A 27,426-nucleotide genomic window follows, 5' to 3' on the forward strand; every position below is an offset into this window, starting at 1 on the left:
GGCTCAGTTGGTCAATATCTGCCTTCAGCTTCAGTCTTGATCTCAGGGTCCTAGGATCGAGCCCTGTGTTGGCCTCTCTGGTCAGCAGGGAATTTTCTTCTCCTAGCCCTCTGACTCTCCCCACCTCCCTGACCCCACTTGTGCTTCTCTCTCTCTATCTCAAATAAATAAAATAAAAATTTAAAAACAATCTGTCCCCTATAATGGCTATTTCAGATATTTGCGTGTAGTACACATTCCATGAACATCTTAAGCTGACTGAGGATTTTTAAAACATCTCCTTAAATTGGAAAAGAGGGACGCCTGGGTGGCTCAGTGATTGAGTGCCTGACTTCAGCCCAGGAGTGATCCTGGAGTTCTGAGATAGAGTCCCACATTGGGCTTTCTATAGGGAGCCTGCTTCTCCCTCTGCCTATGTCTCTGCCTCTCTGTGTGTGTGTCTCTCAGGAATAAATAAATAAAATTCTTTAAAAAAAATAAATAAAATGGAAAAGAAGTTTAATGTTAATGAATTCACATTTTGTTAGAATCAATACTTAAAGAATGAGAAAGTATTAGTTTAGTAGTCATTAAGTGCTATCATTTTATCATATTTTGGAGAAAGCAATTTTTAAATATTAAAAAATTTTAAAAAACCCTTCATTATACAACATGACCTTGACATTTTACCATACTCCAAAGTTCAGAAAATAAGTCTCACTGAGAAGCTCAATTACCTGTGTATGCCCAACTGTAAAGCATCACAGTGAACATACAGGATATTGTTGCTCACTGATTGACAATGAGTCCCCTTATGAATGAGAGAGGAAGCAGTAATTTCGCAGCTTTGGGAATTTTTATTACATGGAGAGTTTGGTATGACATTTTTGTCCTATATATTTCAGGGCATCTTGGCAGCAAACACGTTGTTTTATATAGCAAATTCTTTAGAAGATGACTTCGACTTGAGGTGAAATGAAAAATGTACCTGGAGTCCATAATGTCTGCCATGTAATTAGTTCTCCTGCTGCTGGCATGGTAGGTTGTGAAATTATGGCTCCTATACCTGCTGAGTCAGCCTTTCTAGTCCAATCTTAGTATTATTACTACTAATCCTTTTCTCTTTCCTTGTCTGTTCAGAGTCCCATGAGGCTTCTCAATCAAGAGTCTCAATAAAAGACTGAGCAGCTCCATATGGCTGTGCGGTGGTGAATGTAGAATGGGCTCTTGGTAGGAAACATTCAGGGAGAGGAGCACTAATAGATTCTGTGCCTTCAAAGTCTATAATTTCAAGTGATAATTAGAAGAAACTACAAGAGAGGCTGTTTCCAGACTCTCCATTTGTATTACATATTCTATTTGAAATTTCCCCTAAAATAGAAAATAAATATTATTTAGGTTTTAGGAGGAAGCACCATATATCATCTTGACTTTATTTGCATCTTTATATCAAAAGCTTGCCAGTAACTAAAATCAAGTTCTTAATATAGAAGTTTCAAAAAGTCAAAACCGAAAAATATTCTAGTAGTGTTTTGTAAAAATTTTATGGCAACCTGTCCCAGTGAAAAGTTTAGAGCTATGAAATCAAACAGGCATGGATTTGAATTCTGTTACCCACTTGGCATGTGAACTTGAACAAAAGACTTGCTACTTATACCTTTCTTTTCTTACCTGTAAAATAGAAGTGTAATAAATATTTTTCAGCATTTGAAATTATTAAAATAATATGATATTTATAACTTAGCATATTTAGCTGCTAAACATATCACAACTATAGGGGTAGTTTGTTTGTTTCTTGGAGGTTTTAAAAGTTGAGGCCCCACCTCCTAATACCATCACTCTAGGAGGTAGATGGGGCTTCAGTGTAGAATTTGGGAAGGATACAATTACACCCATAGCACTCATTTAAGAATTTTAAAAAAAAGTAAGGGTACAGAGTGTTTTCATGGAATCTGAAGAAAGTAAATCAAGCAGACATGCTTCATCTAAAGCTGGAAGCTAAGAGAAAGGAAGAGACACTCTTGTCTCACAGGAACTCTTGTCTCTTCACCGCCTCTTCCCTTATTCTAATTTTTCCTTACCCTCTTACTTGATACCATTTTCTTTTCCTTCCATTGACAGCTTGCATATGACGCCCAAGAATCCACAAAGAAGATTTTTACATTGTTTACCAAAAGAATGAAACTGATTTCTCAAATTAATCTTCTTTATTCAAACTACAAGTTTTCAGAAGCTACGCATCCCACAGACTGAATGCATTAAATCTGTTGGCATCCTTAATCGAGTCACCAATGGTTGTGGTTATGAACTCGGATATTCTACTCAGACAAAAGAATTAAGGTCTATGAACTTAATGATACCTTGCCTCATAGAGATAATGTGCATAATCTTTTTCTTCCAAGTTGTAGGTATGAGCATAAAGTCCAACAGCAGAAGATGATAGACTCCAAGGTTCCAGCAGAGATCAGGGCCACAGGCACCCACAGCAGGCACAAACTATCAGAATGGAGTCAAAACTCTTCAAAAGAACTCAATCCCTATCCAGTAAATGCTTATATTGCTTAGAAGCAATCTTGTCAAATTAACTCACTTCACAGCTGAAGTAACAGACCGGAGATATAAAGTGATTTAAAGTTTAACAACAAAGTAGTGAATCAAATGAGATTAGAACCAAGATCACATGGATCAGGGATAATAACTCTCATTCTACCACATGTGAAGTTTCATGTTTTCACCAAAGTACATATGCATGTGTGTATTCAGCTGAGTGTTTATGATATACACACATAGACATACATGATTCAGATGGATTAGATTTGGATGTTAAAAAAGAAAAAAAGCTTTTCAAAATAAAGTAACAATAAGTGCCTGGTACATGTTGAGTCTTCAATAAATGGTATTTAATTGGATATATAACTGGACAAGTGGGCCAAGTACATTCAAATGGCTATTGAATGGCTTTAAAATAAAGTTTAAAGTCAATGGTGGAGTATAAAGCCCTTCCATCTGCCATACTATTGCAGGAAGATTTTCCTTAAGGAGATTAAGAAGAGGAAAAAAGTAAGTTAACTTCAGGTTTGATAATTTATTTCCTGAAGTAGCCAGAAATAAAATAAAATACAAGTTAATTTAATACACTCTGTAATCTATTTTCAGGCAGGTAGCATCAGGTCATAAGAGAGTGAGGCAGAAAAAAAAAATCATTCAGACCAACTTGTCTTTTCGTCTGAGGGACAGGTTTGAGGAAATCAGCAGAGCATGTGTTTTTCTATGTGTAATACTTTGGAGAAATAGGAATGAGAAAAGGCAGAGATTGTTTAATAGGGGTTTTATTGCAACATGGTATTTGTTTGAACTGCAGATTAAGTACTGTTTGGAAGTGACGTATTGCCCTATCGATCCAGAAGTGGGGGAAAAATCATATGCTTCATGAGAAAATAAATTCTGGATTAAAATAATCAGAAATGAGTACTATTCAGGCACTCAGTTTCAAATAATGCTAACTTTTTAAAGGTTGTTTTTATGAGAGAGAAATAGATATTTCTATAATGAATTCAATAGTTTTTATTGACTTCATTTAAATAACAATATGGTTTACTTTGAAAGCTCTCCTGAATAAAATTGAGATACTCTTTCTTATTGAGATAATATTTCTTATACTACTACACAGAGTTGTCGATATCTTCTTCTTAGACTCCATAAAGGTGCTGTTAATAGGCAACATATTGGTATAAAATAGGAAAATACATAGGAGTGTAATGATCAGATAAACTGTTCTTATAGCATGAATAAAGATAGAGCCTTTTATGAACCTATCTCAGACCCTTGGTCAACTTCCTACGGCACCCATGATTATTCTGGAACACTGAATATGATAGTATTCTGTTTTAAATTATTTTCTGTAATCAAAGAACTGCATATGTCTTTGAATCACTCATTAAAAAAATAATATTTAACAAATATTTGTTGGGGATCCCTGGGTGGGGCAGTGGTTTGGCGCCTGTCTTTGGCCCAGGGCGCGATCCTGGAGACCCGGGATTGAATCCCATGTTGGGCTCCTGGTGCATGGAGCCTGCTTCTCCCTCTGCCTGTGTCTCTGCCTCTCTCTCTCTCTCTCTCTGTGACTATCATAAATAACAAAACAAAACAAAACAAAACAAAAAAACCCACAAATATTTGTTGAATGACAATCCACTGCATATCTTTTCTACTTCATTCATTCATTCAATGTACAATTTTTAAATGTCTACCATTTGCAAGTTTTGGTCTAGGTGTCCATTCTATGTATGTTATACTGTTTCATTATGTCTTTTCTGTCTCTTCACCTTATTCCTGGGCCTCATTCTTTTGTCTCTCCTTTCTTCATTATACCTGTATTTTCCAGTACTCAAATTCATGTTTTAGCTAATATTTAAGTTGCAGATAACTCTAACCACAAAGTCCTTAAATGTTTTTATAGCACTTGGGGTCTAGCATTTCTATTTTGTATTTTTTGATATTTTGAGTTTTTGTAGATCTTCTCAAATCTTATTATTTTCCTCAATAAACCAAAGTTTTTAAAAATTATAGCCTGGCATTGGTATGTTGGGGTAGAGGAGAATAGAAGCTGAATACATGCTATAAAAATTATCTCTCATTTGTTCCAGGCTTCTACAGCCATGCAGAATAAAACATGATTTAATATGTCAATAGATTACTCCACCATGCTCTTTTATTGGTGAACAATGGGACTTGGAAAAAAATAATAACCTCCATTCCAAAGTCTGTATTACTATGTCCTCTCCTAACCATGGAGTAGGCATGAGCCTAGTTACCCAGGTCTTTATTTGAGCCAGATTTTCCCTATGACAATTTCCACATGAGAGCTATTAGGGCTGCAAGAATGACAGTCTCTTAAGAATTTTGAAGGGCAGCATACATAAAATATAATTACACTTCCTTTTTATAAGAGAAGGCTCACTTGGAAAGTTTACTTTATTCAGAAATATTTTCTTAAAACCCAGAGTGCTTAGCCTAGGAAGAAACATTTTTTTTTGACTCTGGAGAAGTGTTCAGTTGGCATGAAACAATTTGAAGAACAACGATCTTTGGCTTAATGTCAACTAAACAAATACACATTCTTGTTCAGTACACTGAGCAAGCTCATCCTCTGACCCCAAATTTCATGTATATTTTTCTCATCCTTGAGGTCGCAGCACTACTCCATGATCTCAGGAACCCAGGTAGCAAGAGGCAACTACCACTTCTGTTGACATTGCCTGCATGAAGTCTTGTTCTTCTCTGCCAGGAGCCTGATAGTTTGTTGCAGAATAGAAGGCAGTAGAGTCTGAGCCCAATTTCTTTTGGGACCAGAATCGGCTTCATTTCTTTTGCTTGCTTTGATTTTCCAAAGCTCAATTTCAGTTAAATGAGGGGTCTCTCTAGGGTTATGCTAATATAAAATCCAGAAATTTTTAAAAGGCAAACCAGTCTTGACTTCACACTATTCACCGGTTATTTTCAATCTGCAAATCTTCATGGCAGGCAGCAGTTCTGTTGTGCACATATCCAGTTTGGGTGTAAGTATTTTTGTATTGAATGGAAGACACTATATCTAGTTCTCAGCATCCAGAGATGGTATCATGGATTTCTTCTATTCTAGACACCTGCAGAAATCTAATCCTTTCTGTAGGCTTTCAAGAGCAATTGGAATTTATCCTCTAAAATTTCTGCCATTAAGCACCTTGCACCCCCTTCACTTTAGAAACAGACATCTGCATATTTATCACTTCTCCTTTCCAGCATAATTCCCCTCAAAGAGCCTAGAATTCACTAGCTTCATGAAACAACAGTGCTCTGAGGCAAAGGAACAAAGGTGTATGAGGACCAAAAAAGCTGCACTTCATTTTGTTTCTCCAGAGTATCCGGGATGGAAATATAATATTTTAATACATTTTACCATTTTCTCATTTTATTGGGTTAGTACAACCAGTTTTTTGCAGTTCAACCTAGCTCTATCTCCAGTTACCACTCTCAACATTACTTGCTATTTAAATGCTTGTCCTCACCATGAATAAAACATTTGCTATGTGCCCCCCTTACTAGACACTTTTTATTATTTTTTAGTCTTCATAATAACTTTATGAAATAAATATGACTATTATTCCCAGTATAAAGACACTAAAGACAAAGGATTTTTTGTAATTTACCTAAAATGACATAACATAATAGTTAATAGGGATGGGAGCCTGGCCCTCACCCATTGTGCACGATTGCATTACTTCACCCTAATTTATATCAACCAGTAGAGGTTTGAACCAAATCTGAATCAAAGAACAAGACAAACCACATTCATTATGTTGAACTTTCAAATGAATACACATGGTCATTTTGTTACTGAACCATGATTGAAACACCCACTGAAACAGTTCAAGCCAAACGCAAACCAAATACTTCCTAAATTGATAGAGGTAGAATAATGAGCATCAGATTAAACCAACCCTATTTGGCCTGTTTCTTTGTACTCAAGTCCTAAGAGAAAGATCATTCTTAGCTGTATTCACAGCAAAATAATGCTTTAGGAGCCTGCCAATTTTAAAGCAGGGAGGCCAGGAGAATCACCAAAGTTCTTTACCCCTCCTCAGCCTGAGAGCCTACCTTGTTGCCCCCTTTATAATCAGAAACACAAGTTCATTAAACTCCTTATTATTTTTTCCTTAGATATAAGTATTTATTAAAAATTTTAAAAACTTTGGACACCAACTCAGGAGGCTTTCATGTAAATGTTCTATTATTAAGCTTCCCCAGCTGCATATTAAAACCTTTGGGTCCATAGAGGCATACCTGTGCTCCAGCTGCACTATGCAACATCATTGGCAAATTTTGAGGTTTAATTAAAGAATACTTATCATAGCTGCATGGCACGGGAATGTTGGATGACAAAACCCTGGTGTTGTGAAATTAATTACATCACCATAGTGGACTCTGTGCATGTGGAAAACTTGAACCCAAAGAAACAACTCATTAATCTTCACAAGCTCTCCTAAGGTAGGGGAGTTATTTTTTTGTGTTCACAACAAGCCTTCAAGAGGTAAGCTCTGAGGGATTTTTTTTTCTTATAGCAATTGTTTATGTTGCAGAAATGAAACCTAAGAAATACTGAATGTTAACAAATGCAAATAATTTGGGTAAGCACTGTTCTTTAAATCCTTGCAAAGCAATCTTTTAAAACAGTCTTGGTTATAGCTTTTAGCTACTATTTATTTGACACTTGCTATGGACCTGCATACACTAAAAACCTTACTTATCATTTTTAATAGCAAAATATTTCTAAGTTTTGATGCCAATGCCCCTATATTATGGGTGGAAAAACTAAAACATATATTGGTCAAACAACTAATTAATGTTACTAAATTGGTAATGGTGAGTCATGTTATGAATCCAAGCTCTATTATTTAAAACCCACTGTCTACCTTATTAAGCAAAGCCAACGTGCAAAAAACTAGCAAAGTTTTCAAAGTAGAAAAAAGATATAAGACAAACTCGATGAGGTATTAGTGAGTAGACATTTAAAATGCTTGTGTTTTGGACAATTGGTTTAGGTGGAAATTATTTCATATTTATTACCTTGAAATCCCTCAGGAATATTTAAGTAAGACTAGAAACAAAACAAAATCATATTTATTGAAAAGTTATGCACTGAAAATGTATTATTCAAGTTTGATAATTATTATGATTAATAACATTATCTCTGGACAATTAATAACTCATGAGAAAGAAGAGGTGTAAGTGGTGAACCAGTATGTTTTTCTTTTAAATTTTATTTATTTGAGAGTGAAAGAGAGAGTGTGCAAGCATGAGCTGGGGGGGCAGGGAGGAGCAGGCAAAGGGAGAGGGAGAAGCAGGCTCCCTGCTGAGCAGGGAGTCTGATGTGGGGCTCATCCCAGGACCCTGGGATCATGACCTGAGCTGAAGGCAGACATTTAACCAACTGAGACATCCAGGTTCCCCAAGGCAGTATGTTTTGACCATGAGTTTTTCTCCTGAGTGATGAATTACAGAAGTTTAATGGAATCTTCCTGTTTACACAACTTTGAAGGCACTATTAGTTGCTGGAGTAATCATGGTCAATTTATACTTAATTTTCACAGTTGATGGATATTTGCCTAATATCTTCTTTGTGCTTTAGCATTTCCTTTAGTTACAGTATGTAGAATAGTTAATGGGTTCACCAGTATTGAGCTTAAGATCTTACTCTTTTTGGTAAAAAGTGATTATAGTAGCTCACAACTCACAATCAGTGTTGACACGCATTAGATTTGCCTCAGGATGTCCTTAGGACTTGTCAATAGGTCCCTTCTGATTGGTCAATGCCTTTTACCTGTCAACTACCTCTGCTTTTAATTATAAGACATTAGAAAATACTGTGCATGTAATTAAGACTCTCCATGACAGCATCCTCTCTAGACCTCTATCATAACATTTGGCATACTGTTAGAAATTTTGAGTGTACTTTTACCCTCTTCATATGCTCTTTAAGGACAGATAAAATGGATTATCAATGTTGTATTCGTAGAGACTTATCATTCCGTAGGTGCTTGTTATTCTGTAGGCATTCCTTCAATTAGAAATTAAACTCTGCAAAATTTAAGGATGTTAAAATCTGGTCTATAGAGATAATGGGAATTCTAATTCTATATTTTTCTAAAAGCTAGCATTTTTTTTTTATTTATTTATTTATGATAGTCACAGAGAGAGAGAGAGAGAGGCAGAGACATAGGCAGAGGGAAAAGCAGGCTCCATGCCCGGGAGCCTGATGTGGGATTCGATCCCGGGTCTCCAGGATTGCGCCCTGGGCCAAAGGCAGGCGCCAAACCGCTGCGCCACCCAGGGATCCCTAAAAGCTAGCATTTTAAGAGATGATTATAATATTTCTTAATGGTAGTCTGCCATTATTTACATTGATTTTTTTTTTTTTTTTTATGTGAACATGATTACAGCTTAAGGGAAAGTTCACCTTGAGAAATGCCAGCCTGATGATCAGTTTCTGCCAGTGGTGGGCCTTTGGTATGTTCTAATCAATGTTTACCAGGAGGCTGATTTTCATCCCATATTGTAATCACTCTTTTACTATTCATTTCCATTTTCTTTTACCATGAGCCTTTTATATTTCCAATAAACATATCATTTAGAGCTTTTTAAAATTGCATACTATTGATGTGATTTATATATGAAAATGTCAAATCTTTACAGATAGGACTTTAGTCCTCTTCATTGTTGCATAACTGAGAGTTTAGGGAACCTGTGGTATATTTAAAACACTAAAATTGTAATTTATTGCAGACTCTTTGGTCTTCTACTAGATTTTCGTATTGAGATATGTCTGATATTCCCAGGAATATAATAACTTATTTCACAAGTTCAAATTTAGTCATTCTGGTCAGGAATGTTGTTCAATACTTCCTATAGCTAACTGTTCACTTTCTTTGTCACCTCTGTTACTTCAGAACTGACATTCCTCAACTTGCTACTACTCTACTTTTTCCCATTCATGGGCATAGACATTTCCTTCAAACCTATTTCCTAGATACAGACAGCCTCAAGTTGCTACAAGCCTTCAAAAATGCCTTTTTAATCCCCAGATTTTAAGTAAAATTTATTGAGTTGTTTTTATATATTTATTAAGATAGGGCATATAACCTTTATAATCTTTTAAAATTGATTCATTAAATATACAGCTTTTGCATCTATGTAACTCATTTATACCACAAAAGTACCAAGCCATAGTGAAACCAAAAATAACCAAATTCCATGTCTATATGTTGTGTGACCACTGAGTATGATGATGCCTCTTGAGCTGGAGGATTAATCTCCCTAGAATTCTTCCTCTTGACCTTTACAGTACTTCAAAATGACCTTAAGAAAAAGAACCAGAATTTGAGTAACTGATGTAGCACTGCTTACCTATGCTTAACATAGATAATTTGAAGCTAGAAGCTTGGTAAGCATGTACAAAACTTAGTACAGTTTAAAGTACAGGCTGAGGCCTAAGCACAAACACAGAAAAAGGGGTGCATATTTATTCCACATTTCTCCTGTCTAAAAGGCTGTCCATGAAGAGACATGGTTTTTGATATGGTAGAGTCATTGTCACAAATAGGAAAAGGTAACCTTGCAAAGCTCAAATTTAAGCTATAAGGTATTAAGGATGATAGCTTTACTGAATCCCTTCAGGAATGTGTGTTTGTCTCTAAAGTGGACTCTACTATTAGGGCCAGAATCTTCCTTGCTGAAGTCAGGCTGCAACATCCACCATCCAGAATCCCTGCATTTTATCGAAGCCCATATATTTTTGGTGGTCTATGGGCTTGCTTTAGGTCCATATTACAGGAGACATCAGCCCATAAATACTGGTTTTGTCAGTAGTAGCAAGCTGGAAAGATCAGATTTCATATAATTTTAGTTTTAGAGCAAAATGCCAGAGCCTTAGAAGTTAAAAATAATAGTCATATCATATAACACAGAAACCTGCATAATATACAGATCAAAGGTCTTTAGAGGTCTTTAGAGACTATATTTAGGACCAATAATTTCTAAATTACCTCTCCTGGCCACACCAGAAAGAAGCTTCAACCCTTCCATCTATATATCATTCCTTCAATTACTTATAAAAATCCACAACTAATGTGACAGATGTTGGGGCATAACTTGACGCAATTACCAGCATGCCCTTCTCTCCTCTAAGTTCTTAACCAGTTGGGAAATAAGCAGGAGGCATGTTGACAAAGCTCCAAATGTCACCTTTGTTTATCTACAGAATTTTATATATCTAAAGAAGTTAGATTCTTAATATTCTTTTGCAGGAAACAGGTAAATTTATTCAGTCTCAGACTGTATTACATAATGCTGGGAGATGGGAAAGAAGAAAAAGGAAGACAAACACAATCTAGATTTAGAAGAAACAAAATACAATTATCTAATTTTGCCAGAGTAGAGCACCACAATCAAGGCTGGCTAGAGTGTAGGTATTGACTGGAGGGATTCTTTGGCACAGCAATGCTCATACTTTTTTTGACTCAGGACAAAAATTCGCCTACTTAAATTTTACATTTTTACACATTTATTTATGTGGACTGCATCCACTGATATTTACTTGTTAAAAATTAAAACTAAGAACATTTAGACTTATGTATGTATTTAAAAATACATATAAAAAACCCATTGTGTTGACATATATTTATTACAGAACAGCCATATTTTACAAAACTAAAAAATAGTGACAAGAATGGTATTGTTTTATATTTTTGCAAATGTTTGTCTGATTTAATAGAAGATAAATGAATTTGCACAGGTGTTTCTGAATCCAACCTGCAGTAAGCTATTTATATTGAAGTAAAGGGGGAAATACTTGCACATACATGTAGTTGAAAATGAAAGACTGCAATTGCTTTTTTAGATAAGAGATATACTTCTTCAATACTACACTAAATATCAACAAGTGGTACTTTCTTAAAACTTAGATAAAATGTAACGCATGGGACCATATCAATGTACTTTCTACACTCTTGTATATTAGAGTATATTGGCCTATCTACCACTTAGAATAGATCTTATGTCCCATCATCATTTTGTAATATCATGTATTTAGACATTTGGCAAATACTTTTTCAGTAAGTTATACAGATCTTTCAAACGTTGATACATTTTATTATGTAATATAAAAATGTCATTTTTATTTATGTTGCCACTGATCTCATCAGATATATGTGTGGGAAAATGTCAAACACATGTTTGGCTGATACAAAGCTTTCATTTTTACCATTGGCAGAAAATTCTCAGTTATTTACTTGAAGTGAAGGCTTATTTCACTAATTTTTGATATAATGTCTGTCCAATTTTGAAATCTGAGTAATCATACTTTAATATTTTTTTCAAGAAGAATTTCTATTCCATGAAAGAAACAGCTAGTTTAGCTTGCAACTAAAATCATTGCATGAATTTGAGACAACCAGCATACTTCAGTGTGTGGTAAAAGTGTTATATGCGTACTTCCCAGTTCATCACCCAGATCACACATATGTTAAGATTTAATCAAAGTAATACTTAATAATTAATGAAGAACACTTTTAGGGAAACTTGGCATTTTGTTTTTGTGGGCATGATGGTGAAGAACACAATGACTGCTAGTACATTTTGGTGCCTGCGCCTTTCTTGACTCACACTATGATGCCAGTAGTTTTACACCCATAACTTTTGCACCAGAGGTATAAATTGCAACACAATAGAAAAGAAAAAAAAAGCAAAAGTTTCTTAATCCAGGCATTAAAAAATGTCTTAATTTTAAGGCCTCATAAAAGTGTCTCCAGGAACCCTGGAGGTCCATAGATTACACTTTGAAACCTCTGTTACAGAGTATATATTGTTAGCAACTTTATAAAGATAGCAGCTTGCCTCAGGTAAAATAGAATTTTAAGACAGAAGGTATAAAATAACTGTTTTTAATCTCAGTTTATCAAAGATTCAACACATTTGGGGACTAAGTGTGAGAAAAAGTTACTTTTTTTGAAAAGTTGAGTAAATGGAAATTCCAGGATCAAGTTTCACAGGTAATTAGGGCAGGAGACCAGAAGAATCACAGAAGGAAGCTATTGAATTTGAAAGTTGGAAAAAAAGAAACCAAGGCCCAGAAAAATCTAAGCACTTTCCACATTATTGCTTTAAGAAACTTAATGATTGTTTATTTGCATCTTTTTACATAGAATTATTTTACTTTAAAAAAATTTTTTTTAAATTTGAGTGAGACAGAGAACACATGGGGGGGGGCGGGCAAAGGAAGAAAGAGAGAAAGAGAGAATACCAAGCAGACTGTACTGAGCAGAGAACCCGACATGGGGCTCGATCTCAGGAGCCTAAGATGAAGACCTGACCTGAAACCAAGAGTCAGACACTTAACCAACTGTGCCACCCAGGCGCCCCTATTTCACTATTAAATTTGGTTTTCCACAACAACATAGAAAATCATTTCAGTTTAATCATTTAAGTAAGGCTTAGTGTTGTCCACTGGATACTAATGAAACTTAGAAGTATATCACATACTCACATACATTCAGATATTTTAAGGATTTTGGAAGAACATGATTTTAGGGGAGGGGCTGGGTTGATGGGTTTATCTATCCTTCCATCAGCTAAGTCCTATTTCAATATATCATGGATAGTTTTCTATGTCACTGAGTGATCTACATCATTCTTTCTTATGGTTTCATATAATTTTATTTTATGGACATAACATTTATTTTATCTAAATTATCCAGTGTATACTTTTAGATATATCCAAAAATAAAGATGCAGGGGGAGAAAAAACATAAGCAGGTAATTTATCACGGAAGAAAAACAAATTTTAGTATACGTGTAATAATGTTCAATGTGACTAGAATTTAAGAAAGTATGAATTAAAACAATAAATATTGTTTCTGCTCATTTGAACAACTATTTTTTAAAGCCATAAAATCTGTTGTTAAAAAAGAAGAGGAAAATACGTGTTCTCATAAACTGATGCTAGCAATATAAAATTTTACAACCTTTCTGGAGGGTAGTGTTGTGAATTTTGTGATGTATATCACAAATGTTAAGATATACATACATAGAATTCATCAGTCCACTACATAATTCCTCAACAAATATGTATTACCATGCTATGACTATGTAATAAATGTACAAAACAATATTGGTAGTGCTCTAATGGATCTCAAAGTCCTATATAAAAGGAGCATGTGCATACATAACTGTGTAATAGAAATTATTGTGAAAAATGCTTACAAGTTGCTGTGATGAAGAAAAGGAGGGTGGGGTATTTCCGTACGGAGGGTATGCAAGTCAGGTCTCTGAGACCCTTTAGACGGGAAGAGGTCACCATGAAAAGCCTTAGAAACTATTGTATAAAGAGAAGACACAAATTAAAAACAAAACAGAAAACAAAAACAAACAAAACAGAGTGACTGTCAACAGCTTAGTTAGAAGGAAAATGAAACATGAGTTCAGAAAAACAGGTAAAAGTGAAAGCAAGTAGAGTCCAAGGTGAAGAGTTTGGATTTTATTCTTTAATGTTGTGTGTAACTGAGGTCATTCTTCTACTGGCCTCTTCTTAATGTTGACTTTTTCTTTTTCTTTTTCTTTTTTTTTTTTTTTTTTTTTTTTAAGATTTTGCTTATTTATTTGAGAGAGAGAATGAGAGAAAGAGAGAAAGAGAGAGAAAGCATGAGCCAGGAGAAGCAGGGTCTCTGCAGAGCAGGGAGCCTGACATGGGGCCTGATCCCAGGACTGTGGGATCAGGGCCTGAGCCCAAGGCAGATGCTTAGTCAGCTGAAACACCCATGTGCCCCATTACTGCTGACTTTTGATTGCCTCCCTCTAGGAATGAAAATATCCTCTGACATTGCTAAGGATCGCTGACAGATACAGGGCTTTCCATATTAGATCACATGACAGGAAGATCTCGCAGGAATTTTCTGCTTTATTCCTGCTTATATAGAAAATTCTCTGCCGTGTACCAAGAGCCATTTCCATCTATTATCTATTTGCATTGCATCTCGGGAGATTTATTTTCTTTTATGAATTCATGTAGTGCGAAAAGCTGATGTGTATGGAAACGGATAATTCTGAACAGATTGAAACAAGTTTGTAACATATTAGATTTATGATTTTCTGGTCTGGCAGTCATGGAGATGCATCACTCAGAATGCCCTTTGAGATAACCTGCTGCTCCTCCCTTCCTTAGGTCTCCTCTCCAGGCATTGCATCTTTAGATCTGCCATAGCACACATGTCAAGGTCATGCCCAGTCAGCTTCCAGCTGATGACAGAGAGCCTTAGGGGTGCTAGAGTGTGACCACTCCTGTCAAATGTGGGACTCCTCTAATAAGCAATCTTGGCTCTGTCTGGATGAGGCTTTCTCAGAGCCACACTTCAGACTTACGCAATCCCCCTTACTTCCTATGTTCCTTTCACAAGTGTCATGTCACTCCTAACTTGGAAGGTTCTCTGTCTAAACTTGCTCCCTCTCCCACCTTTACCTTCACTGGCACTATCCCCAAGAAGTAATTTGCCAAGTACTTTCTTCTTTCCATCTGCTTCTCAAAGGACCCAAACCAAAAACCTGTCAAGTCCTGGTGTAGACAACAATATCCAACCTAAATGCTAAAAACAGGAATGAGTCAAAAGCCTTTCCCAGTCCTTTTTTGACTGTCCATGTTTTTCGAATGTCCATTATTACCACAGTCATTGACATATGCATACAACATAACTATGTTTCCACATTTAATCTCATCATTTTTACTTGATGTAAATATAATTTAAATATTTTTAATCCTAACTCTCATCTTATTCTTTTGTCTTCTTAAGTGTATTATGGGAGCTATGAGTGAAAGTTGGGAGAGTTTATGTTAGCCAAACAGCTATCACTTTTATAATTAAAGAATTCTACTCATTTCTGGTAATGGATACACCTTTATGACCACACATGTACATTCCAAATCTATGCTATCCTTTTTTTTTCTTTACTTTTAAAAAATTCAATTAGCCAACATAAAGTACATACTTAATTTCAGATGTAGTGTGCATAGACTATCCTTTTATATCTTGGCAGTCATCTCCTTTTTATTTGCTGACATTCATGCAGCCAGGTATTTCTTTGATTCTTTGTATATTAAATAAAATAGAATAGCTGAGTCTTTAGTAAAAGCTGAACTATATAGTACCATAATATCAGAGTTGTTGATCTCTAATATAATAACCATTTTACATTTCTTCCAAATAATCAGAATGTTAGCAAATTTGAATAGAAGATATTTATTATGTAAAGAACGTATTTATTATATAAACAAAAGATATTTTTTATTATTATTGGGGCTCTGCATGTACCATTCAAGCTCAATTGTCCAAAGAATAAGACCCACAGAGTCCAAAAGTGACTCCACTTGAACAAATAATTATTAATCCACTTTCACGTGCCAGCCATTTTTGTGGGAAATGTGGGAGTGATAAAGTAATCAAAGCAATAGTCAAAGCTACTTACAATATAATAGTGAACATGTAAAGTCAAGAATAAGGTATAATAAAAGTAATTATTGAATTTAAAAATAGTCTTTAAAGCCCAGATTAAAGATCATTTGAGGATACCGGGAAAGCCTCAAGGAACACCTTAAAAAATACAGTTTCCGTGGATTGGACTAATTCACACTGCAGGGTAGGAGGAAGAAATGAACAAACAGAAAAAAAAGACTAATAAAGTTCAGACAATTCTCTAGGAAAGGGGTGGAAAAGAGTAAGTATAAAGTGGAGTGCTAACTTATGAGGAGTAGAAGTTGGTAATTGTTTTGAACTTTAGATTTCAGAATTTGTTCAATCTTTCCCTGGCTTCATTTTATGTTATAGTTGTAGCCCACAAAGATCAAGTAACTTTCCCAGGTCATCTAGTCTGTGTAAGGTGACACTGATAATGGGATTTGTTTCTCCCATTTTCTCCTGGGGCTTTTTCTATTATACCACGTGCAAGGGCCTAAAATATAAAATAGCACTATGCTCACAAGTTATTATTTCCATTAAGATAATTTGTATGGCTTTGGAATAATATAGGCTGTGTTCTTGGTCCATCAGATGAGCATCTAGAACCCATCTATAGATATTCCAAAATTAAACAGCAGTTCAGCTTCCTCTCCTTGGGTAATAAACAAGGTTAGCTTTGCCTTTATCATTGTCTTACCTAGTGAATATATCTAGGTTTTCAAGCTTCCCTGTTTGACTTGTCATTTTTAGTTGATCCTCAATATTCTTACAAGAGGCTGAAGAGAGGAATCCATGTGCCATGATTTCTATAAATCCAGAGGCTGAAGTATATAAAATTCCAATGTAAAAAGGGGAAGAGGCACCAGAATTAAAGACAAAACAATTGATAGGAGGTGATTTTTCTTTTTTTCTAAGATTTTTTTTTATTTTTATTTTATTTTTATTTTATTTTTATAAATTTTTATTTATTTATGATAGTCACACACAGAAAGAGAGAGAGAGGGGCAGAGACACAGGCAGAGGGAGAAGCAGGCTCCATGCACCGGGAGCCCGACGTGGGATTCGATCCCGGGTCTCCAGGATCACGCCCTGGGCCAAAGGCAGGCGCCAAACCGCTGCGCCACCCAGGGATCCCAGATTTTTTTTTTTTTTATTATTATTAATTTGAGAGAGACAGAGAGAGCACAAGCAGGGGGAAGGGCAGAGGCAGAGGTAGAAGCAGGCTTCCAACTGAGCTGGGAGCCCAACGTGGGGCTGGATCCCAGGGCCATGAGATCACAACCTGAGCCAAAGGCAATTGCTCAATCATCTGAGCCACCCAGGTGTCCCGGAGGTGATTTTTTATATTCTTCCAAGTGCTGTTCCCTTCATCCTCAGCTTACTCAGCTTACTCAGTGCAGTTACAATGAAAAGGGGAGGGGTGCCTGGGTGGCTCAGCTAGTTAAACTTCTGCCTTCAGCTCAGGTCATGATCCCAGGGTCCTAGGATCAAGCCCTGTCTTGGGCTGCCTGCTCAGTGGGCAGTCTGTTTCTCCCACTCCCTCGACCCCTCCCCCCTGCTTGCTCTCTCTCCTGTTCTCTCTCTCTCAAACAAATAAAAATCTTTAAAAAAGAAAGAGAAGAAAATTGGATATCATTTGGAGAGTAAATTTTGTTTCCAAAATATCTGTGAGAGTTTCTAATCTTATGTGGGATTTTGCATGATTCAAACCATATTGGGAAGGTCATGTAGCCATGGGATTTCCCAACTCTCTGCCTTAGGTAGTTATTGTCATTATTTATGCTACCCCTGGAGCTGCAGAATCTTCTCAGTCTGTTTCCCAGAACACTGGATTGAAAAAAATTGAGTTGGTTTTCTTTCTCTCCATCTATGAACTGATAGGAAAAAAAGCAGAGGAGCAAGCTGGGAATAGGAATAAGAATATAAAATAAGTTTTGCTAATTTTTAGACAAGTACTTTAGCACTAGTCAAAATGAGTCATTTGAGTCTTTGAAACAATTTGGTAACCTAGCCAATAGGTCATTTGTTGAAGATACAATTTATTTTATTTCAAGGTAAAGGACTAAAGTTTTGCTCGTTTCCTTCAAGCTCTTGAAGATTTGAACACACATTTTTGAGAGACTGGGTTATATAAATAAATATTTAAATGCGCATGATTAGAAAGAATTGGATAGTTTTGCCAGAGAAATTCATTGTGAATTTTTTTTTATAACTTAAAATGTATTTCATCCTTTTGCCTGTGTGCTTTTAAACTACAGATGCAGTCCACATACAGGGAGAGCTGTCATCATTTGTCTGATTAAGGAGTGAGCACTGCAAGAAAAGAGCTGTTACTGGTAAATGGCGCAGTATTCAATGATGAGACTACATTATCTTTTTAAAATTTTTTTATTTAAATCACAGTTAGCATACAGTGAAATATTATCTTCAGGAGTACAATATAGTGGTTCATCATTTCCATACAACACCGGTGCTCATCACAAGTGCCTTCCTTGATCTCTATCACTTATTTCACCCATCTGTCCTCCCACCTCCCCTCTGGGTAACCATTAGCTTATTCTCTAGGGTTAAGAGTCTGTTTCTTGATTTCTCTCTCTCTCTCTTTTTTCCTCCCTTTGCTCATTTGTTTTTTCAAATTCCATATGTGAGTGAAATTATATGGTATTTGTCTTTTTCTGACTGACTTATTTCACTTACCATTGTACTCTCTAGCTCCACTCCTGTTGTTCCAAGTGGCAAGATTTCATTTCTTTTTTATGGCTGACTAACATTCTATTAGATACAAATCAAAACTACAATGAGGTATCACCTCACACCTGTCAGAATGGTTAAAATCAACATTAGAAACAACAGGTTTTGGCGAAGATATGGAGAAAGAGAAACTCTCCTACACTGTTGGTAGGAATGCAAACTGGTGCAGCTGCTCTGGAATACAGTATGAAAATTCCTCAAAAAGTTAAAAATAGAGCAGCCTGGGTGGCTCAGCAGTTTAGCGCTGCCTTCAGCCCAGGGCATGATCCTGGAGACCTGGGATTGAGTCCCGTGTCAGTCTCCTTGCATGGTGCCTGCTTCTCCCTCTGCCAGTGTCTCTGCCTCTCTCTCTGTGTGTGTCTCTCATGAATAAATAAATAAAATCTTTTTAAAATAAGTTAAAGCTAGAATTATCCTATGAGCTAGCAATTATGCTACTAGGTATTTCCCCAGAGAATACGAAAATAGTAATTCAAAGGGATACATGCACCCCGATGTTTATATTAGCATGATCCACAACAGCCAAATTATGGAAACAACCAAAGTGTCCAGTGATTACATATCTTAGTTTTTCTTTTTTCATCCTGATATATAATAAATATCTATATCTACATCACTTATGAATAGAGATCAATAGACTTAAAATCAAAAGATATTTCTCAAAAGGCTAATATACAGAGTAATTCGTTACAGCGTAATTCTTTTATTTCTCCATAAACCAATCCAGTCATAGTCAGTTGTGACACAAGTGGAGTTTACTTTTGGCAGTCATACTCCCCCTGCCTTTTTTTTATAGATTTTATTTATTTTAGTTATATATTTGAGAGAGCATGAATAGTGGGGAGGGGAAGAAGGAGAGGGAGAAGCAGGATCCCCACTCAGCAGGAGCCTGAGGCTATCCTGGGGCTCAATCCAAGGATCCTGGGATCATGACCTGAGCCAAGGTTTAGAGATGAGGGAACAGAGTTAGCTATTGGTAGAACCAGGATGCAAACCTGTGTATCCTGAATCTATGACGAGTATTATTTTCACTATAGCATGATGCAGGAAATAGAAATAAGTTGTGATAACAAATAGAAGAAACCTATATCACCAAACCTAATTTTAATCATGAAAATATCATGACCACAGAATGAAAAGGAAGTGGCAATTATAAGGAAATTATAATTTATTATAGAAAATCTGAGGTCCAGAAGAGTAAACCTACTTCAACTCATAAAGATCATAAAATAATCACTAGAAGTTCAAATTAACTATAATAAATTTTAATGACTTCACCTCAGGATTCATATCTCATTGCCAGTACAGAAGAACACACAAATATAGGCATTTATTAACGCAGTATTAAAAGAAAGGGAAGGGGCACTTGAGTGGCTAACTCAGTTAAACATCTTCCTTTGGATCAGGCCATGATCTTGAGTCCAGGGATGGAGTTCCTGTGGGCTCCCTGCTCAGTGGGGACTCTGTGTCTCCCTCTCCTCCTCTTCTACTCTTTCTTTGCCTCTCTCTCTCAAATAAAATAAAATCTTAAAAAAATAAAGTAACGATTATTGAATATCTATCATGTTCTATGAACTAGAAATTTTACGTTCAAATGTTCACATCATGTACAGAACTTCTAAAAAAGCATTATTTAAAAAACTACCTTATGTGGTCATCCATTATCAGTCCCAGTTCTGTGTTGAATATCATGAGGATTATTTTCATAAAGATATTATGTATGCTTGAAGTGAATATATATTCTTCAGTTCCTGGGTGCAATGTTCTCTCAACAAGTACCCAGTATTTAGAGTTGTTACTTGTGTTATTTATCTTGTTTTTACCTTATTGTTTTATTTTCCATCAATTACTGAAATAATTGTTGTGAATTCATCTATTTCCCATTGTAGTTTTCTCAATCTTTGCTTAATATAATCTAAATTTCTCAGAATATTTATGTCTTTCTCATGAAACGAATGCTATAATTTTGTAGTATATATCACTTTATAATGCTTTCTGCCTTAAAATCTGACACGTCCTAGACTTTTCTATTACTATCTGACATATTTTTCCATTCTTTTACTTTCATGTATATTTTTTCCTTACCTCTTTTAGATGTGTGTTGTGTATAAACATGGTTTACTACTTAATAAAATGTAACAAACCTGGTTCTAACTTATGAATCTAGTTCAGTTACATTTAACACAATTACTACTATAGTTATATTTGCATCTCCCTATAACTTTTCCTTTGGAGTTTCCATTTGTCCCATTTGTTCTATGTTTTTTTTTTTTTTTCTTTTTTTTTTCTAAAGATTTTATTTGAGACAGAGTAGGGAGCCTGATGTGGGGCTCAATCACAGGACCCTAATATCATGACCTCAGCTGAAGGCACATGTTTAACCAAATGCACCTTCTTTTTCTTTACTTTCTTAACTTATTTTTGATGAATTTAGAAATTTTAAAAGTTTTGTTGAAGTAATAGATACATACAAAGAACTTCACATAGTAATTGTAGAGCTTGATATATCAATACAAAACAAATCTGGTAATAAAAATCCAGGCCAAAATTAAAGCATCACTAACAGTTCAAGGAACTCAGTAGTGTCTTTTTTTTTTTTTTAAGTAGTGTCTTTTTTATCATTTCTAACCTCTCTTTTTTCCTTCTACAAAAATAACCACTTTCCTGACTTCTAGACTTTTATAAATTAACTTTGCCTATGTTTAAAATGTACATAAATGGAATCATACAGCAGGTATTCTTTTTGTCTGGTGACCTTTGCTAAATTGCTAAATATTATGTTTTTACAACATATTTGTATACTTATGTATAATTGTAATTAGCTTAGTGTCAGTGTTTTTCGGAATCTAGTTTTAATGTACTTAAATTTTTAACCCTTTTAATGTTTATGGATTTTTTAGTTTACATTTATTTAGTTAATATAAACATCAAATATGTTCACAACATTCTCTTACACAGTTTCTGTTGCATAAACAGATGCATTTTCTAGGGCATTGGTTCTTAATCAAGGATGAATTTCACCTCCCCAGAGGATATTTGGCAGTGTCTGGTGACATTTATATATGTGACAACTAGAGAGAGTGGTTACTACTAGCATATAGTGGGTAGAAGATAGGGATTTGGAAAACATCTTCTAGTCACAAGATAGCCTCTGAAAACAAAAATTATTCTACTCAAACTGTCAATCATGACATGGTTGAGAAATCCACTTTAGGGGTATACTTAGAACGTACAGTGATCTAGCAGAGTTAAGTCTTCATACTTTACTGCTTTAGTTTACCCTGGTACTATTATACTTTACATTTTTAGAAAAAAAATTATGTCAATATCAATTTTCATTTAAAAATCACTGGAAATTCTGTTAGAATTTCATTGCACCCATAAATCAGTCTGTAAAAAAAGGGAGGGCATCTAAAATTGAGTTGTCTGATCTATGACTCAGGTTTTTTACAGGTTTTTGTTTTTTGGTTTTTGGTTTTTTTTTTTAGTATTTTTTATTTATTTATTTGAGAGAGAGAGAGAGAAGAGAGGGAGAGGGAGAATCAGACTGCCTGCTGAGCAGACTGCCCAAAGCAGGGTTCAATTCTGAGACCCTGAGAGCATGACCTGAGCTGAAGGCAGACACTTAACCAACTGAGCCACCTAGGAGCCCCTTGTCAAATATTTTTCAAGATTTTCTCCATATTGTTTTAAATGTTTCCATTTAGTGTTTTTGTGAGTGTGTGTGTATTTGAGGTTAAATTTATGCTCTTTTTTCTTTCTTTCTTTCTTTCTTTCTTTCTTTCTTTCTTTCTTTCTTTCTTTCTTTCTTCCTTTTTTGTTTTTGGTTTTGTTTTTGTTTTTTGTTTTTTGTTTTTTGTTTTTTGTTTTTTGTTTTTACTGGCCTTGCATCTAATGTCTTATAATGTATGTATAAATTCTAATAACTACTTATAAGTTCTTTTGTATTTTTTGGATATTCTTATGTCGTATGTGAAATAGTTTTATAAGTTTTTCTCAATCTATTTTTTACCTTATTTTATTGGCTGTATGGTCCATATCAAATAAAATAGTTTTAAGAATCATACTTCTATTATTCTTGAGTATGATCACTTTATTACTATATACGCAGGATTTCATTTTTTTCTTTATTATTCAGTTTGAGTATTTTTTTCTGACCTTCTGACCTGACCTTTTCTGACAAGTCAATTAACTAATTCTCTCCTCAGTGGTATGTAGTCTGAAATGACCCCATCCTTTGAGATCTTATTTCAAATTTTTATATATTATTTTTCACTGTAGAATTTTCATTTGCTTCCTTTCTATTTGTTAATTCTAGCTCTGTGTCAACGTTTTCTTTTATTTTTTAAAGAAGATTTTATTTATTTATTCACGAGAGACACAGAAAGAGAGGCAGAGACACAGGCAGAGGGAGAAGAGGGCTCCCTGTGGGAGGTCCATGGATCCCAGGACCTGGACCAAAGGCAGACACTCAACCACTGAGCCACCCAGATGCCCCTGTGTCAAAGTTTTCATTCTTGTCTTTTAATAGCTTTGAAGTCCCTGAGCCTCGTTGATTTAAAGTTCATGATTCATCATTATCTGGATCCCTTTGGGACTCTCTGTTAGACATTATTTTCCTTTTTGGTCATGCTATTTGTCTCCTCCTCTGCTTGGCTAGCTTTTTCTACTGGGTGATGATCACTGTGAATGTAAAATTGTAGAGATAATTTGAGGTTCTGTATGACGTTATCTTCCTCAGAAGTTTAATTAAATTTGCTTTTTGCCAGCCTGTTAGCCTAAGGGCAATAATCACGTTAATCAAGTAAAGGATTAAGTATTTGAATTGGAGGGTTAGTCCCTATGAGAACTGATCTGTTTCCAGTTCTTTCTTAACTCCCAGTGTCTAGGCGTTCTGAGACCAATTTACATTTTGAGTTGTTACCAGGGACTTTTTGCCATAACTGGATTAGTACTTCAATTTCTGTTCTCCCAACCCTGTAAAGAAAATGTTCTGTGAGTTTCCGTATACTGTAAACACTTATTAAGTGGTAGCTCTTATAAGAGCTTGTGTTAATATTAGTATCAGGCACTTCACAAGTACTTGTGGCTTACTCTTACCTAATTAGATAAATACGATGACTTCGGCCATGAGACTATCTCCAGGCACTACTGAAGTTAAGACTGTGTTTGCTGATAAATTATATTCTCTGGAAAGGGCGATCTCAGTAATTGATAGAACTTAATCTACATTTGACAGGCATCACAGATTTCCACTTTGAAAGGCTTGGGGGAGCAGGATCTGACAAATGGGATGGGGTGGAAGTGGGCTCTTTAACATTTTAAATGTACATAGTTATGTAAATGAACATAGTTATGTGTTAAAAAGCAACATTTTCTCTATTGAGTTCTCAGTGTTCAGAATAGAAACCAGAGCAAATTAAAATTATGTAATGAAGCAAAGATGTTTTTCTCAGCCAGGAAATCATTTGCCTTGTTTTCTTCCCCCATGATGATTCACATCAGAAGAAAAGATGTAAAACTGCTAATATGAAATTAGCCAATTAGAAACAGAATGTTGGAATCCATCAGTTTATGTGTGTTGCTTCCAGTTGCCTTCCTATTTGTTTTAAGAAATATTTTGGCATAGAAAAAGCTATCATTTTCCTCCCCTTGATTCAATATTATATTACTTCTAAAAAAAATGGATAAAGCTAAATGTCCCATCTGACCTACACCCCCTCCCCCCAAAAAAAAAGCTAGTGGTAAAAGCTTGTCTTTATTCAAGTGATGATATATTTCCTTTACCTCTTTCCTATCTGCCATTTTAAGCAAATTGATTTTTCCTTATGATTTTTATAATGGTGAGTATTCCAAATACTCCTAGTTATCTCTCCATAGTTATTTACTCAAATGGAATAAATTTTAGATCTTAAAGTTCCAAATTTAAATGTTTACAGAACTTCAAGGTCTATATGCTTATATCGATATTATTTTGGTAACATATGCCCATCTGGTATCTTTTGCTCATGTTCATGTAGATTTGCTTCATTTTCTGTATATAAAGGTGTTATTTGCCCATTAGTATTCATGAGCTTCTATTCCTACCAGTAGTTACTCTCACATCTCAGGGTTGGGTCAGTTTTTCTTATAAGATATTGAATCTAATTCAAATTTCTTGTAGGATATTGAATCTAATTACAGTTCTTCAAACTAATGAAATAGTGGTATGGGACTTTTATAAAGGAGATATATATAGCATCTTGACACAAATATTCCACGGCTGTCATAGCCTACCATCTGGGCTATGAGTATGATAGTCATCTCGTTCTATAAAATATCCTTCAAGAGTTTACCACAGTACACTTCAACTAACACTACTCTTTGGAATATTCTCAAATCTATGTAACTATTGTCTCACATACACCCTAAATTCAGTTTCACATTATTAACTACTTTCTACATTGTCTATTTGGATGAGTGATTGCTACCTAAAGATCACATGACTTAAATCAAAGTCATCATATTTCCTCCCTGCCACTAACCAATCCAAATTTTAACTCTTCTGTTTTTTTAACTCTTCTGTTTTTAACAATTTTACCAATTTAATTGAATGATTAAAGTCAATAAGCTTTATTGGTTATAGATATGTGTGAGGCACAAACCACTCTCTAAAAAGAATGTATTATCTATGTCTCATGATGCAGTGTACAATTTTAAGTTATAGGGTCAGCTTTTCTCTAATAAAAACATGTAATTCTTAATCTCCAGAGGATCTCGGTAAGTAGATGCTCAGATTTATCTTATCACTGGATACATGATCCTTGAAAAATACATTATTTTCAAAGAGTGTTTATGGTACACATAAAAATGCCCAGGGTCCTTAAGAAACAATCGTAATTAATAAGGTACATTGGCCATTTTCGTATGTGAATGAGATCACCAGCTATTAGACAAAGATTGACCATGCTCTTTACTCACCAGTGATCATAATGGCATAGAAGAGGCACAATGTGCTCTTAGATACATAATGAAATTTCCTTTTCTTGTTCAGGTAGAATGGAGAATTCGGTACAATGAGGGCTTCATTCACAGACCAATCAAGATTTTTCAGTGTCATATATTTGATCTTTTTTCTTCTTCATATGGCCTCACTCTCTGAGACTACATGGAAACCACTTAAGAGTTTATGCTCCTACAATGAACCTTATGTATTTCACATAATAGTGAAATCTTAAAAAAAATTAGTGAAATCTTACTACATGCTTACTACATGCTTCCAACTACAGTTTCTCTCAATTACCATAGTAAATGTAAAACATAATGAAAATAAAAAAATTATTCAAGGATGATTTTGAAGTCATTAATTATTTTACTTCTAGCAGATTGTGGAAAAATGCTGAAAACTGGATTTCAAATCTAGGTCTCCTTTGAGATGCAAATCCAATCATAAAAATATGAAATAAGAACTACTTTTTCTCCTCCAGAGTTTATACAGTGCATTGTCCTGTCAAAAGAACACACTTGAAAGAAGAAATGGCTCGATTTATATACCAAAGGGAGTTTTACAGTTTATTTCTCTAAGTTTCAAATACTGCAACCCCCTCCCACCCTCCCCTCGATTTTTTAACTATAGGTGATCACCATCATTGAAAAGTGCCAATAAAAATAGAGGCGCTTGCACTGCTGCAAATTTTTCAGTGGAAACTCTTGCCAACAAACACCAGCTGTACTGTGATCTTTTACTGCTGTCTCATTTCACTACTGAACAGCTTCTTTCATCCCTTTCTTTCCTAGCTTGGAAATATGTGGTGAAAATTTCAGATCTCCACACATGCTTCAGAGTGTTTTAAAAATCATACAGTTGCCATGATAAAGAATAATTCTAGATAAGCAACAACAGAGAAGAAAAACAAGTGCTTGTGGCATCGGTTTAATTACTTCTACATTCAAAGCACAAGCAGGGATCCTATTTGCATCTAATCTGTTAGAACAATGATCACTTCTGCCAGACATTATTAAATGGTTGTGCAAGCCAACCAACTCCATAAGATGTCGCTGCAGAATTAGGACCTTAGAACACTGATAAATAGACCAAATAAATCTTAAAAGAATTTTGATAAGTTAAAAAAAATCAAGCTTTCAGAGAATTTTAAGAAGCTATTGACTTTGAGACCCTTATTATAAAAACAACATAACTAATTTCCTTCTACTGATGCCTTATTTGGTTTTTCACTTAATATTTAGACATGTATTTTACAATGGACAGGGCAAAACTTATGTTTGCTTATTATGCATGCAAGAGTATTTGTTAGTTCATTATTTGGAATTATGTTCTATTAAATGAATCATATATTTTATAGTAAGGCTTGAATTCTATTATCACTTCAATCATTCAGGATATCATTTTATTTCAAAACTTCCAAAGGGAAGAGATGGCAAATAAATCATTAACACTTGAAATCCAATGTATCTGACCTACTGGACTTCACTCAAGCAATATGATAGTACATATTGACTAAAAAAAAAAAAAAAAAAAAGGTAAAAACCACAGCATAGGCAGAGCACTTACAATTTTTACAGTTTTCACTTCCAGGTCAAAAGGCTTAAATCCTGCCATTCTCGAAGACATAGTCTAGATCTTCTGAATGTGAATCTCCACAGACTATGAGTTCCCATT

Source organism: Canis lupus, chromosome 3 (assembly GCF_003254725.2).
Source record: "Canis lupus dingo isolate Sandy chromosome 3, ASM325472v2, whole genome shotgun sequence".
NCBI classification, from domain to species: Eukaryota; Metazoa; Chordata; class Mammalia; order Carnivora; family Canidae; genus Canis; species Canis lupus.